Source organism: Tamandua tetradactyla, chromosome 18 (assembly GCF_023851605.1).
Source record: "Tamandua tetradactyla isolate mTamTet1 chromosome 18, mTamTet1.pri, whole genome shotgun sequence".
Taxonomy (NCBI): Eukaryota; Metazoa; Chordata; class Mammalia; order Pilosa; family Myrmecophagidae; genus Tamandua; species Tamandua tetradactyla.
In genome coordinates this window covers 27,979,934-27,996,455 of record NC_135344.1, presented here as the reverse complement: position 1 = coordinate 27,996,455, position 16,522 = coordinate 27,979,934, and the positions used below count along the sequence as shown (strand labels likewise).

Below are 16,522 nucleotides of genomic sequence, written 5' to 3'. Positions count from 1 at the left end.
CGTCTCTTGTCTTTGCAGCATATAAATATCTTGATGGTGTTACTTTGTAAGTTGATTTCCTTCAGTAGTCTAAAGCTCTGTATTTGAGGGATGGGTGTGGAGCAGGATGTGGGTCATGGAGAGGTGCATAGAAGTGTGGTGATGGGTTGTGGTGCAGTTATATGAACAGGTCGGGGATGCTATGTTGGTGCCTGTGAGTATGGGGTGTGTGTTGTGGAGTTGTGGAGATGCAGTACAGGGGCCATGAGGGCAAGGTGCAGCACAGGCAGGCTTTGGAGCACAGGTGCTGGGTGTGGCATGGGTGACACAGAGGTAGGGCATGCTGGGATGTGGTTTGGGAGACTGCAGATGTGCTGGGGCTGCTACATGGGCGGGATGCGGGTGGGCACATGGAGTGTGAGGGTCATGGGTGTGAGTGTGGGGTACTGGGCACAGAAGTTGGGCCACAGGGAGGGTTGGGCACAGGTGTGTCCTTTCACAGGGGGAGGGGTCCAGGGGGGACAGGATGCAGAGATATGAGTGTGTAGGGCTGGGGCACAGAGCGCAGAGTTTGTGGAATGTGTGTCAGGAGTGAGTGATATCGGGTGGATGGAGCCCTGGTGCGTGCACCGTGCTGTAGGTGAGGGTGGGGCAGGGATGCACGTGTGTTCAGAGAGGGTACAATGTAGCATAGATGCACACAAAAGCACTTGTCAGGTGTGGGAGAAGTGCACTTGTGCCAGGGGGTGGCGCAAGGGTGCGATGTGTGTGGGGCAGGAGAGATAGGGTGCAGGGGTCAAGAGGTTAGTGGACATGTACATGTGTGCCAGACATGGAAGATGTGGATGTGCAAGTGCATGGGTCTGGGGAGTGGGGCCCTGATGTGCATGAGTTTTGTGTATGTGAGCACAGAGCTCATGGCAGTGGGGCAGTATTGCACCTGGTTGGGCTGGGGGCAGGTGTGGCCTGGGTATGAAGGTATGTGCCTGTAGCCCAAACGTGCAGGTGATCACCTGCAGGGGCAGGGAGGGGATCAAGAGACTGGACACATGTGCATGGGTCTCAGGAGGGGCTGAGCAAGACTGTGTGCATGCATGGGAGAGATGTGTCAGGCTGGGACAGGCTTGTGTGCATGCATAGGATGGTGGTGTGGAGCCAGGGTGCATGGGGATGTGGTTCGGGTGGGGGTGCTTGGAGTATGGTTGGGGGGGTGTCAGGTAATAGGGTTCAGGTGTATGAGATGTGGGGGGAGTCGTATGTCACAGGGCAGGGGCAGCATGCTTGAGGGTAGTGTTTTCAAGGCATGTGTCTTGGTTTACTTCCTTGTCCCTGTCTCCCTGTCTGTGTACTCCCAAGGCTCTGGGCCTCCACTTGGAAAGGGGCACATTTGGCTATTTACATTAGATGCATGGTCTCTGATTCTCTGTGTCTCAATTATTCTGGTTTTTCAACTAGGACCTCCTTATGTGGTGTAGAAGACCCTCCCAGGTCACTTATATCCTGGAATCCCTGTTCTGGCCATTTTTCTGTTACTTCTCTAGCTGTTCCTTGGAGCAGGGGTGAACTCAACCTATCCTATTCCACTATATTCCTGGAGACTCTCTCCCTCATTTTTGAATAACCTTTTGGCTGGGTACAAAATTCTTGGCCTGAAGTTTTTCTCTTTCAGGATCTTGAATATATCATACTATTGCCTTCTCGCCTCCGTGGTGCCTGTTGAGTAGTCTGAACTCAGTTCTAGGTGGTTTCCTTTGTATGTAGTAGATCATTTTTCTCTTGCTGCTTTCAGGATTTTCTACATCTCTTCAACATTTGACATACTGATTAGTATGTGTCTTGCAGTAGGCCTATTTGAATTTATTTTATTTGAGGTTCATTGGGCTTTTTTGATTTGCATATTTGTCTTTTATAAGATTTGGGAAGTTTTCCCCCATTATATCCTGAACTAATCTTTCTACCCTTTACTCTCTCTTCTTCTGGCACACCAATGATTCTTATATTTGTGCACTTTATTTTGTCCATCATTTCCCTAGATCCATTCAAATTTCTCCATCGTTTTTGCCATTTGCTCTTTTGTGCATTTGAAATCAATTATCCTGTCCTCTAGCTCACTTATTCTTTCTTCTGCCTCTTCGAATCTGCTGTTGTGTGTCTCTAGTATATTTTTGATTTGGTCTACAGCATCTTTAATCTCTGTGATATCTGCCTTTTTTCTGTTTGTTCTTTCAAATTCTTCTTTATGTTCTTATAATGTCTTCTTGATCTCCTTTATGTCATTAGCCATCTCATTTATTTTATTTAGTAGAGTTATATGACCATCTTTGATTAGTTGTTCCAAAGTCTGTGTCTCCTCTGGTGTTTTAATTTGGTCCTTATCCTGGGCTATATCTGTTTGCATCTTCATATGCTTTGTGATTTTTGCTTGCCTTTGAGGCATGTAATTATCTTGATAGGTTTACTTTGAGGGTTGACTTCCTTCAGTAGTTTAAAGTTCTGTATATGTGGAACAAGTGTGGGGCAGGATACAGGGTGTGGGGCAGGGCACAGAGATGTGGTGATAGATTGTGGCACAGGGATATGCATGGGTTGGGGTTGCTATGCCCAGAAGTGTTGGGTGTGGGGTATAGGGTTATGGGGGGATGGTGCTAGGGCCATGGAGATGGAGTGCAGCTTGGGTGGGCCTTGGGGCACAGGAACAGGGTGCAGCATGGGGGACACTGAGGCAGGGCACAGTGGGAGGCATATCGGGGGGGGGGCTATGCATGTGCCTGGGGACTAGTGTGTAGGCAGGTTGTAGGTGGGCACGTGGAGCCTGGGAGTCGTGGGTTTCACAATGCAGGGTTCAGGGCATGGAGGTGGGGCAAGGGGATAGGGTGGGGTGCAGGTGTGCATGTAAACTGTTGGCAGGGGTTGGGGGTACTGGAGTGGGGCAGGTGGCATGTGGGTACGGGGTTGGTGGGATGCAGATGCATGCTTGCACAGGAAGAGGTGGGTCCAGGGAGGCCGGTATGCAGATGCACACATGGACAGGGGCAGGGTGCAGGCATAGGGGTGGTGTGGGATGTGGGTTGGGTGATGGGGCATGCTTGCATGCCTGTGTCATGGGCTGGCTGTGGTCCCGGTGTGAGTGCACAGATGTAATGTTGGTGGGTCATGGGTGTGTGAATGCATGTGATGTGAGGTTGGGCCAGGGCCCAGGTGCATGTGTGGTCAGGGCAGGGGGGAAGGGTGCAGGGATCAAGGGGATGGGGTGCAGATGTGTGAGTGCTAGAGCAGGGAGGATGTAAGTGTGCATATGCACATATCTGGGGGTGGCACTGATGTGAGCATACGCAGACCTTGGTGGGGGCAGGGCAGGTGTGCCTGCCTGTATGGGCTGGAGTTTGTGCGGCACAGATACATGGGTAAGCACTTGTGCAGAGCTGGGATGGGGCAGCGTGGGAGTGGCAGGGTGCAGGCATTGAGGATATCCCTCAACTATTAACTCTTTGTACAAGTGCCATACCTTTGAAGCAGTTCATGTAATAACTTAGCTATATATATAATGCTTATTGGTGAAATACATGGCTTTAAATACAAGGTGGCCGGGCTGTTATATCCGCATAGAAGTCAGTCATTTTCCAGGAGCTTCTTTTAAGGGGGCTGGGTGTAACCATCTATTAGTTATCTTTGGATGAGGTAGTTCCTTCAAGGGCAATCCTTCAGAGAAGTGTGCAGGTATAAGCCTTTAGCAGCCAATACTCACAGCAACTGAGAGATGTGGATATCAGTTAGGTAAAGAGTATCTGGGGAAACACCTATTTGCATCTATTGTAAGAGTGTAGCAGTCATCCCACCACAGTTTGAGGGAAGGGAAATATATTTATGATTAGGTAATAAAGCTGAAGTCACTAAAAGGGTGGGTGTTACCACCACTTACTCTTACTTAATGGTTCAAAGATAACTGCATAAATTGAATAGATTACTCTGAGACAACTTCTCCACCTCCATAATAGGGCTGATTCTCAAACACAAAGCAATCATAGGATAATTTATGAAAGTGATTTTTATTGTCATTTAGATTCTCACAATGTGCCTTCTCCATTTGGACAAAGAAAATACTGACCTGCAAATTGGCTGTGTTCTCAACATGTCCTCCCAATCCTCTCTTGCTGGACATCCTTACCATGGGCTTCATTATCATGGAGAACGGCTAGTCTGACCAGCACAATGCACTGGAAATTGGCTAGTCTGACCAGAACAATTCATCGCTTGGCTATTAAAATCTCCATGTAGAAATGGATTTTGTTTATCTTCAAGAGCCCTAATCTTCATCCTTTTGGATAAAACAAATAGTATTTCCTCAGCCTTTTCAGCTACACTCACTAAGCCCAACCATCAACTCTTGATTATCCTTGTACAAAGAGTAAGAAGGAAGCCAACTGGAAATTCATCTTCTACAGTACCTTCCTAGACAAAAATCCCACCCAGAAAGGCCTTTAGAGTGTGTCTTCCTTCCTCTAGCTCCCCCTCTGCTGGTCACTTGCTCAGTACTTTTCTGTATGCACCCCAGCAGATTTTTTCTTTTCCCCTTATCACGCAGACGACCATAACCTAAGGGGCTTCCTTTCCCCTCCTGAGCTATGTGGACAACCTGGACTGTACTCTGAGAAAAAACAAGTCCTTAAAAGTCACAAAAATGAAAGAGGACTGGGAGTTGTCTATGACTTCATTTGTACTCTTGAAATCATTTTGCATTTGCCCCGATCTTATACAAATAAAAGTACTCTCAAAGATAACTATCACGATGGCTGTTCCTGCTGGTGGGTCCAAAAGGCCTGATTCTGGACAAATAAGTATAATCTGGGTTTCTAGGCCAGAGCAGTCTTGGAAATCTAGTAATGGTCAAATTGAATATTTCAGTGGCTTCACTACACTATTGTAAGAGCTCCCTTTTCCTTTCTGCTTCTCTCTACCCACTACCCAAATTATGTCAAAGAACCCCCAGCAATTTCCCAATGTGTTTATGGGAAAAATCCTCTCAGTAAACACATAGATTCTTCTTTTTTCATTCTTTCCTATTCTGGTATCTACCAGTGGCTGTTGAGTGTTTTGATATCTACAAAGCTGCTAATAGTATGTCAATGCCTGTAATACCTGAAGTGATGGCACAGTCTACTGTCCCCAAGTAGCTGCCGGCTGTATCTCCATCTTTGTAGAAGACAGGACTCCTAATGTGAGCTTTATTCTCTCAGCCTCATTTAGAACCTCTATGCTGCAAGTCAAGCCAGCTGCAGAGCAGGAGGAAGATAAATGGGATTAGTAATCTTGTGCCCTGGGTTATTATAGAGATATATCATGCAAATACACACCCCCACCCACGTACATATGTTTGTTGATATACCTACTATTCTAACCAGGAGGATTGGAGTTTTTTGTGGTGATTTTTTAGTGGTGGAGGTGGACACAGGTCAGTAAACAGGTATGTCCATTCAGATAGTTATAATTAGGTTGGCATCATATCTTGCTTTGCATGACAGTCTTGGTTTTTGCTTATTCTGGCCTAAGTATCAATAGGGCCCTCTTTCATTCATTCCCAAAGAGTCCCAGTTTGGACATCCTAGTTTTTTATTTATAATTAAAAAAATTTTTTATTAAATACCAAAAACACCAAACAAATGCAAACATTCGTAATTTTTGATTATTCCATTCTACATGTAAAATAAGTAATTCACAATATCATCACATAGTTGCATATTCATCATCATGATCATTTCTTGGAACATTTGCATCTATTCAGAAAAAGAAATAAAAAGAAAACAGAAAAAAATTCATACATACCATACACCCCACACCTCCCCTCCTCGATCACCAGCATTTCACTCTAAATTTATTTTAACATTTGTTCCCCCTATTATTCATCTTTGTTCCATATGTTTTACTTGTCTGTCGATAAGGTAGATAAAAGAAGCATCAGACACAAGGTTTTCACAATCACACAGTCACATTGTGAAAGCTATATTATTATACAGTCATTTTCAAGAAACATGGCTACTATGTTTCTTGAAAATGAAACACAGCTTCACATCTTCAGGCAGTTCCCTCTAGCCTCTCCACTACATCTTGACTAACAAGGTGATATCTATTTAATGCATAAGAATAACCTCCAGGATAACCTCTCAACTCTGTTTGGAATCTCTCAACCATTGACTCTTTACTTTATTTGTCTCATTTCACTCATTCCCCTTTTGGTCGAGAAGATTTTCTCAATCCCCTGATGCTGAGTCTCAGCTCATTCTAGGGGCTTTCTCAATCCCTTGATGCTGAGTCTCAGCTCATTCCAGGATTTCTGTCCCATGTTGCCAGGAAGGTCCACACCCCTGGGAGTCATGTCCCATGTAAACAGGGGGAGGGTGGTGAGTTTGCTTTTTGTGTTGGCTGGAGAGAGAGGCCACATCTGAGCAACAAAAGAAGTTCTCTTGGGGGTGACTCTTAGGCCTAATATTAAGTAGGCTTGACCTATCCTTTGTGGGGTTAAGTTTCATATGCAGAAACCCAAAGATTGGGGGCTCAGTCTATAGTTTTGAGTGTCCACACTGCTTGTGAGAATATCAAGAATTAAATTTGGGGAAGTTGAATTTTCCCTCGTTCTCACCATTCCCCAAAGGGTACTTTGCAAGTGCTTTTCAAATCACTCTGGGATTTATTGGGGCATCATTCTGGACAATCCAACACAATCTTATGTCCTACTCAAGGTTCCATGTACTTGTGGTGTTCAATTAAGCTGTCTACCTAAGTTATATTAGGAAATGCACTAGTCAAAATATAAATTTTGCACCAAATAAACATTTTTTGCTTTAGTCTCACACATAAGTTAAAATTTTAAATATTAATTACCATCTATTTCAGCACCCTGCAGTATTGGCATTCCTTTGTTCTTCCTCATGCAGAAACAGTTTTTAAATTTGTACACTTAGTCACTATCATTATACACTCTAGGCATTCCTAGATTATACCATCTCAGTCTTTATCATCTATCTTTCTGATTTCATTTGTGCCCCAGTCCTCCTCCCTCTATCATTCTCACATGCAGCTTCATTCAGTGTTTTGACATAATTGTATTACAGTTAGGTAGTATTGTGTTGGACATCCTAGTTTTAATGGCTATGAAGAAAAACAAAATTGATGAGGGATAAAGATGGATGGGGTATTGTTATAGGCAGTTAATCAGGACAGGTACCTTTAAGGAGGTGACATTTGAGCAGAGTGAGCATTGGGGAAGAGAGGGAACAGTGGGTGCAGAAATCCTCAGGAATGGGTGTGTTGGGTAGGTTCTTGGATCAATCAGGAAGCTGTTGAGGCTGGACCATTGAATGTGAGAGAAAGAGAGGCAAGAGATGAAGCAAGTGAGAGCCAGTGGCCAGAATTCTCAATTTGAGAGATTTTTAGCAAATTTGAGATGTGCCTTGGTAGGCCTTTGTCCCTTTTCTTGGAGGGTTCATATGGTAACAGCCTAAACCTCAAGCTCAAAGCAGGACGCCAATGGGACTGGCATGGGGGCAGGGGTGATCCTTTCCTTTCTTGAGCTAGAGCTCCAAAAAGAAATTTTATTCTTTTTCTTTCTCTATGCCTGGAGTAATCTGTTTATTGTTACTTTTTATCTGTTTTACAAAAATCTGTAACACACCTGTTATCAGTCTAATGTTGCACTTGCTGGTGACACAGCGGGGAGCAGGAGGCCAATTCCCTTCTTGTCTCTATACTGAAATTCAGTCAGTGGTAAATACTTCAAGGAAAATTAAACAGAGTGATGTGATGGAAAGTGATGGGGGAGGATGCTCTGGAAAGCTTTTTGAGGGGGTGATACTTGAGCCAAGGAAGACACTGTCTTGCTTAGAGCTAGGTGAAGGTCAGTGCAGAAGGAAAAGAAAGAACAAAAGCCCCTGGCAAGAGTTGAAGCTGGTGTATTGCTCCATGGTGCTGGTTGTAAATATGATTGGATAATAGTCTGTCTTCCTTACAGGTAAAAGGATGTTAAGAAGGACATGTGAATTTGTTTATGGTTTCCTTCATCTTAATACCTCATTGAGTGCACAATACAGAAATGACAGGGGAGAGTGTCTCAGGATTAGTTTCAATTTCATGTGTCAGAGCTCTCATTCTTCTATGAGTCATTTGTCAAAATTAATTTTCCTCTTGAAATCCATGAGAGCCCTATAAGTCTCTTTCTGCATTTACTATTGCATCCTGCAGTTGGGTAGGCATTGGGCATTTTCCAAGATTATATGTTCTTATCTAATATTCTGCTTATAAATTTCTACAGTCCCCCTTTATAAATCCAGAAACTTAGATGTTTAATATACATTATTTTATCAAAATAACTATACATTGCCTATTTAATCTTCTCTATTCTTCTTAGGAAACAATAACAAATATAATAGCTAACTTTTTTGACAAATACTATGTGTCAGTAACTTATCAAAGGGTTTACACATATCATCTCATTTAACTTTCTCAACAACCACACAACAACCACACTAAAATAGGTATAGTTATCCCCTCCCCCACTCCAATTTAAGGTGAACAAACTGGAGTTCAGGGAGTACTTACTTAAGCTAAATCAGCTAATAAAGTGGCAAAGCTGGGCTCAAACTCCCATCTGCACAACTTGAAAACCTTAGCCCTTAGCCATGGTGTCACTTTGAGTCAAGTTCTTTCCTACTTTCACTTAAAATTCTGCCGCTTCTCTAAAAATTACCCCCATCCTGATATTACTTTCCATCTCTCAAATTTAAGAGGAAGTACTACTTATAAAATTAATTATTTAAATATAGTCTTCTGATTTGTGTCTCAAGGTATACTTAAATCTATCATGGCTTGACTTTTTCTATGCTTATACCTCTTCTCCTCAAACAGGACAAAGGGAAGAGAAGGTGATGTATATTTTCCTATGCATTGAACATATCTAATACATCTTGAGTATGGTAAGCATAAAATGCATATCCATTGATCTGATGAGAATTCAAATATTCTCCAGGTTACTTCTTTAAAAAACAATATCATGGATGGGGCTATGTTCATTGGAGTGACTAGGATAGTGACACAATTCTGATGGTTTCCCAGCCTTGACTTGTGAGCATGAGATAGCACCAGTCATGTTTTCTCTCTGCAGCCACCACAAAACACAAGCATTGAACATAAGGTTCCACTCCCTCCCATTAATCATTGGGTGAAAGTGGCAGTGCACACTATGGGTCAGCTTGACATTCATCCCTAACCAGAAGTTCCAGCTTCCAAGCTCCTGTATAGCATGTTGGAAGGTATAAAAGCTGACAGAAGGTAGTATACCAGAAACAGAATGGCTTTTAAAAATGGCTATTTATTAACTTGCAAGTTTATAGTTCTAAGACCATGAAAATGTCCAAACTAAAGCATCCAGGGAAAGATACCTTGATTCAAGAAAGGCTGATGTGTCCAGAACACCTCTTGCAGTTGGAAAGGCACATGGCGAGGTCTGCTAGCTTTCTCTTCTCATTTCATAAGGATTCCCCAGGGGCTTTCTTCTTCTGTATCTAAAGATTTCTGGCTGTATGGGCTTTGTCAACACTGTGGGCTCCATTTGGCTCTGTGGGCTCAAAAGCTTTTTCCAAAATGGTTCCCTCTTAAAGGGTTTCAGTAAGCAACCCCACCTGAAATGGATGGAGACACATCTTCATGGAAACAATCTAATCAAATGTTACCATCCAGAATTTGTGTGGGTCACATCTCCATGGAAATAATGAAAAAGCTCCCACCCAGCAATATTGAATGAGGATCAAAGGACATGATTTTGGTGCAGACAGGCTTGGGAATCACCAAAGTGAGACTTAGAGATGTCTCACAGTAACACTAGTTCCTCTACCTGTACTTAGAAGAGGTGGGACCCTGGGCACCTGCAGCTTACTCAAAGCCAGGGAAGAAGTATGTTGGATAAATAACATTGTTGTGGCAGTAACTGGAGAGAACATGGAAGCAATGGAGGTACCAGCATAAAGGCATCTCAGTAGTTGAAGCTGGAGTAACCCATCATAGGTCAATTTTCAATGGACTAAAAGCACTTGCAGAAGATAAACCGAACTCTAAGCTCTCTAAGCCAGAGTAGTGATTATCCACGATGCTGTGAGACCATTTGTTGAGGAAGATGACCTCCTTAAAGTTGCCGCAGCTGCTAAAGAGCATGGGGCAGCAGGAACAATTCGACCTCTTGCATCTACTGTCCTCAGTCTATCTACTGATGGTTGCTTAGGCCACTCACTAGAACGTGCCAGACACAGAGCAAGTGAAATGCCACAGGTTTTTCTATTTGATGTGCTTTATAAAGCTTATCAACAATATAGTGAATATGACTTGGACTTTGGAACAGAGTTTGTGCAATTGGCCCTAAAATATTGTCAGACAAAAGCCAGAAGGATCACCTGACCTATGGAAATGAACCTACAAACGAGATATGTATGCAGCTGAATCAATTATTAAGAAAAGGATTTCACAGCAGATTTATGTAGTTATGGTCACACACAAAAAAAGAAGAACTTAAAGGTCTTCTTGAAGAAATGCTAACAAATGAAATAAATGATGTCAAAGTCACATCTAGGGCTCTATTTGATGCTGGCAGAGCTCCTCAACAAATCATTTTAGAGCAATGCTACAATTTTATGTAAATGTTATAAAACTTTGATTTTCAAGAAACACAGAAGTTATTAGGTGTGCTTCAAGAAAGTTATCTTTCCATTTTATACCCCATTGTTGCTGTTTTGGTGCTTTTTTTTTTTTTTAGTATAAATGAATACCTTTTGGTCAGAAAATGGAAAACCAAGTATGGATTAGGGAATTTACAATGGAAGTAAAAAGAAAAAAGAGAAATATTTAATTATATGGCCTTCTCATACATTTTCCACAGGATGAGGTGAAACTACAGGAGTGTTTAAGGCAAGCTGCCACTATTACTGCAGCTTTTAATAACGACATTCTGGACTTGTTGGTCAGCTACTGCTAGTATAAAGAATACAGAGAAAATTAACTACTGTGTTTTTCAAAATATTTACCTAAGTATCTTTATTGTGCTTTCCCCCTATTGTATGTGGTAGAATATTTAAGTTGTCTTTTATGTCTTCTTATAATTTGTAGAATGTTAAGCTTAGATTATGAAAGTGGATCAATGTTTATACCTGTGAATTAAAGATTTTGCTTTCATGGATATGAAAAAAAAGGACATAGTTTTTTTGGGGTGCATAATACCTGCAAACTGGCACTGAAGGATATCCATCAGCTTTGGATTCAATGACTCCTTACATTCTGACAGGATTTCATTACATTCTTGTCTGGGAATTTGTCAGAGATGGGTTCCTATTTGACGTATTTTTTTCCTATTTCACAAATAAGCAACAAACAAACAAAAATATTTATAATTTTTAAATCATAAAGGTTGAAGAGCTCAACCTAGTGTCTAGTCCAACTACACCATTTTGCAGACCAGGAAACAGGCACAGTGGATGACGTCAGCTGTGATGTGCTTCAGCCTCAAGCCCTTGGGGTACCACTCATGAGCTCCTTACCTGGAACATGAGCGTCACTGTGAGGTGGGGGTGGGTGGGATGCTTAAGTGCCTGATTCTTGGAATTTAAGTCTTAACAGTGCTAAGCAAAGAATCTGAAGGGTAAGAGGGAATGGGACAAAAAAAATGTTTTCATATTTAATTCCAGGAACTTTAGGTTTCTGGGTCCAATATGCTGAAAGGCTACCAACTCTACCTCTTTCTGCAGCTTTACTCTGAGTGCCACCTGGAATAAATTTATCATTTCCTGCTCTTTGATACATTCTCTTCACATGGCTTCCTGGCAACCCACCCTTTTGGGTTTCCACCTACCTCACTGGCTGCTGCTTCTCAGTCTGCTTCCTCCTTTTTCTCCCTGACCTCCTCCCATTGGAGTACTTAGGGTTGAGTTCCTGGTCTTCCTCTCCATCTACATTTACTACCTTGGTGTTCTCATCTGGTTTTATCATTTAAAATGCCACAATAGGACAGTGACTCTGGTTCAGATTCCTGAGTTTCAAATTCATTTATCCTAATACCAACTCAATATCTCTACTCGGAAGTCTAACAGAGATCTTAAATTCAACATGTTCCAAAAGTGAAGTCCTGGAACCATGTGATCTGGAAACCCAAAGGGTGAGCAGCAGGGGTATGAGGAAGAGAAGATTTCAGCGGCTGGTGGAGACCAGAGTCAGAATGTGACAAAGTGAGGGAGAGGTTGTAAGACTGTGAAACCAGCTTTTTAAGAGTTTGGTGAATGGCTGAAGGAAAGCAGGAAGGGAGAAGAGTGAACACCTAGTTGGAGTATCAGTATGCTTATTGAATTGAATTATTAAAGTAATTCAATGATATAGATCTGCAAATTTCTTCAGGCCAGAGTACTATTTGTGACAAACATAGGGAGATTCTCCTTCTGGAAGAAGGTATCAGAATAGTTTCCTTGGTACCATTTTTATACAGAGGTACAATCTCAGATAGCATCCACAGTTTAGGAAACTTTTCTTGAACAAATGATCAAAGTGTCCAAAACTTGTGGCCCCAGCAGTATTTGAACAAGAATATAACCTGGGTACAATAAAATTAACAATACTAGTCACAAAAACATAAAAAATTTATCAAGCATTTACAATATGGCAGTCTTTGTTTTGAGTGCTTTCCCTGTATTGCCATATAATAATCATATTATGAGGGAGGCACTATTATTATCACATTTTACAGATGAGGAATCCAAGGTACAGAGTGGTTAAAAAGTTTGAACAGTGTCATACATCACGTAAATATCAGAGTAAAATCTGACTTTAGGCAGTCTGGCTCCAGAGTCTACATTCCTGTCTACGATAGAAGATTTCAGTGTCATCTGACATATCAGATTCAATAAAGCAACTATAATCCTGAAGAAAACTACTGATGGTCTCACATCAGGCATTACCAATAGTTACTTATACAGGAGGAACACTGGAGACTACTATCTCAGATGCCTATATTATCCCTTCTCCTATGGTCACTGCATTTTCTAAAATGAAAACTGAAATTACAGAAGTCACCAATGCTACTGATGATAATACACTTTTCTGAACTTTAGTTGTATCAAAGTTATCCAATACTGCATTACCTTGTGTTACCACAGAAATTGAGTCACTTATGCTTTCTAATTTACTCTAATTAATTGTGGGAATATTTGTGATGCCTCTACTGGCTCAATTTTTAACCGTCACAGCTCTACTCCCTCATCTCTCATCAAACTCACTTTGTTTTCCCTAAGGAATACAAATGAAAAGCCAAATGCTATTAATACAGACTTGTACCACAGAAAATATGCTACTATGAGAATGTCAACCCTAATTACACTAGACATCACACCAGCCAGTGTATCTCCAGTCACTTTAAAAACAACTACTGAATATCTCCCTACAGGTTCATTTCAGCATCCTCCTCTACCCTATATGTTCTAGTGAGACTTTTGCAGCTTCTATTACTTCCTTATTTATAAGGAAGATTTTCTTCCTGAAAGGAAATATATTACGACTGATAATGATGCTTGTTCTAGTTTGCTAACCACCAGAATGCAACACACCAGAAACAGATTGGCTCTCAAAAAAAGGGGGATTTATTTAGTTGACATATAGTTCTTCAGAGGAAAGGCAGCTAGCTTTCAACTGAGGTTCTTTTTCACGTGGGAAGGCACAGGGTGATCTCTGCTGGCCTTCTCTCCAGGCCTCTGGGCTCCAACAACTTTCCCTGGAGGTGATTCCTTTCTGCATCTCCAAAGACCTGGGCTGAGCTGCGAGAGCTGAGATGAGGTATGCTGAGCTGCTTGGGCTGTGTTATATTGCACTCTCTCATTTGAGCACCAGCCAATTAACTCAAACATCATTCATTGCAGCAGGCAAGCCTCCTCGCTGACTGCAGATGTAATCAGAAACAGATGAGGTTCACACGCCATCGACTTATGTCTAAGGCAATATAACTAGGTATCTTCACCTGGCCAAATTGACAACTGAATCTAACTTCCACAGTACTCGAGAAAATTCTTCTCCAACGTCCTGCACATAATAATGTGGAAGTCAATTAACTGCCAGTGACATGGGAGCATCTAATTTAACACCTCTTTCTAAAGGAATAACTATTAAAACTGCTTCATTTCTTCACAAGAACTACAGATGGGATTGTCACGCCAAAAATGTTCACTTGCTTAAACCTTGCTTGTCCTAAAAGATCCATCTGAAAAAAAGAAAAAAAGAATTCTGTAATAGTTTTCCTCTGTGGTAACATTGGCTTCGGTTTCATTTAACACACCTCCATCAATGCAGCATTACTACTGGTCATATTCTTGTTTACTTTCAGCCCCCATTATGGCCCTTCTGTGTTCTTCTATGTATTGTAGTGGGGCTTGGGCCCTACAAAGTATATACTACCCAGAATCCTATGCCAGCTATCATCCAGAGAAGCTTCCAAATCCAAAGACACTGCAGCTGAAGGCTGGCAATGAACTGCATTGCTCATAGGGAATGACCAGGTCTTTCTTGAAAGGAGATCTGAGCAGTAAACCTCTATGGCTGCCACCAAAGGCATTGCCTGTAGTGACAGTGAGTGTGAGAGGAGCAGTGGATTCAGACAAGCACCACATCACTTGAAGACATAACCTTTTATTCTGGGTCATAGAGTAAGTGTACAAAACATGAGAAAAAGAAACTGAGGAACCATACATGATGTCCTAGACATACTGCTGTTTTTGTGCCTCTTGACTGATTGTTCCTCTTTATTGGTAACTCTTGTTCCTGGGTGTTCTAGTTTGCAAGCTGCTGGAATGCAATATACCAGAAATGGAGCAGCTTTTTTTCTTTTTCTTTTTTCATATTTATTAATAAAGCAGAGACTAAATCCAGACAACTGTTTTCCTCTTGACCTAATCTGATTGTACACTAGAGAAGGAAATCTTTATAAAAGCTCGTTACTCCTTAGGTGAGAAATGTCAATATACCAGTTTTGTCAAAGATTGAATTGGAATATCTATGGTTAGATAAATGGAATTTAAAAAACATCAAATTAAATATTAGAACTCACAAGGGTTTCTCCAAACATCAGAGGCCTCCTTTAATAGTCTTTAATGTAGATCATTCACAATCCTAAAAATTAATCAAGGTCAATCATACTGCACGATCCCCAAAGGAAAAAACTGAGGGAACTCATGGATAATTTTTACAGCTTCATTGTAGAGTCCGAGATCAAAAGGATAGTTATCTTCTTTAAACTGGAAGTAAGATGCACACATGATAGTTGCCTTGTTTGCCACTCTCACAACTACTTCCATGATTCCAGGGATTTCCTCATCAGGAGGTTCCATCAGCTCAATAGTTCCACTTTTTTCCTTCTCCATCTGAAAGAGTAAACATTTTTCAAGTGCAATGAATCTTTTCCAGCCTCCCTATGAAGCACACAGGCCCATCGATGAACTGAGCTAGCAATGTCATGTTGATGCTCTGCTTTGGCAATTCCATTACATCCACCATGACTGTGGCACATGATTTATCAGAACAGCTTTTAAAAAGAGGAATTTATTAAGTTGCAAGTTTACATGTTCTAAGGCCATGAAAATGTTCAAATTAAAGCAAGGCTATAGACATGTCCAATCTAAGGCATCCAGGAAAAGATACCTTGGTTCAAGAAGACCAGTGACATTCAGGGTTTCTCTGTCAACTGGAAGGACATATGGTGAACAAGGTGACATCTGCTAGCTTTCTCTCCAGGCTTCTTTTTACATGATGCTCCCCTGGGGGCATTTTCCTTCTTCATCTCCAAAGGTGTCTGGCTATGTGGGCTCTAGAGCTTTTTTCCAAAATGGTTCCCTTTTAAAGGGCTCCAGTAAGCAACCCCACCTTGAATAAGCGGAGCCACATCTCAATGGAAACCATATAATCAAAGGTTACCACCCACAATTAGGTGGGTCATATCTCCAAGGAAACAATAAAAATGTTCCTACCCAGCAATATTGAATGGGGATTAAAGAACTTGTTTTTTTCTGGGGTGCACAACAGTTTCAAATGGGCACATTCCACCCTTTGGACCTCCAAGAGACAAGACATTCATTCTATAACATTATTAGAAAGGCTTAAACCATTTCAGTAACAACACAAATATAATACAAAGTCAGAAACAGTACAAAATCTCATCAAAATTAACTACAGGTATAATCTATCCTAAAGCAAAATTCTCCTCTGGCTCTGGGCCAGTAAAACTCAGAACAAGTTATGTGCTGTTAATACAAAGGAGGGACAGTCATAGGACACATATACCCATTACCATAGGGAGGAATTGGAAGAAACACAGGGGTCACTGGACCCAAGCAGTTTTGAAAACCGGCAGGGCAACCTCCATTAGATTTCAAAGTCTGAGTCATTTATCTTGGGGGCTTTAGAAAGTGACAGTCCTACCCTTTCCAAGAGCCTATGCAGCGGCCTGCCTCTCTCCAAATGCAACCTTAGGGGACATTGGGGA

General features: G+C 41.7%; 1 protein-coding gene and 2 pseudogenes across 3 annotated transcripts in view; 2 read left to right on the top strand and 1 right to left on the bottom strand.

Annotated features, from left to right (window-relative positions):
- Positions 1-16,522, top strand: part of C18H18orf54 (chromosome 18 C18orf54 homolog) — a 269,814-nt gene that overhangs the window by 231,263 nt on the left and 22,029 nt on the right. The gene's annotated exons all lie outside the window — the stretch shown is intronic.
- Positions 228-10,995, top strand: LOC143662739 (D-ribitol-5-phosphate cytidylyltransferase pseudogene; annotated as a pseudogene).
- Positions 15,171-15,537, bottom strand: LOC143662578 (replication protein A 14 kDa subunit pseudogene; annotated as a pseudogene).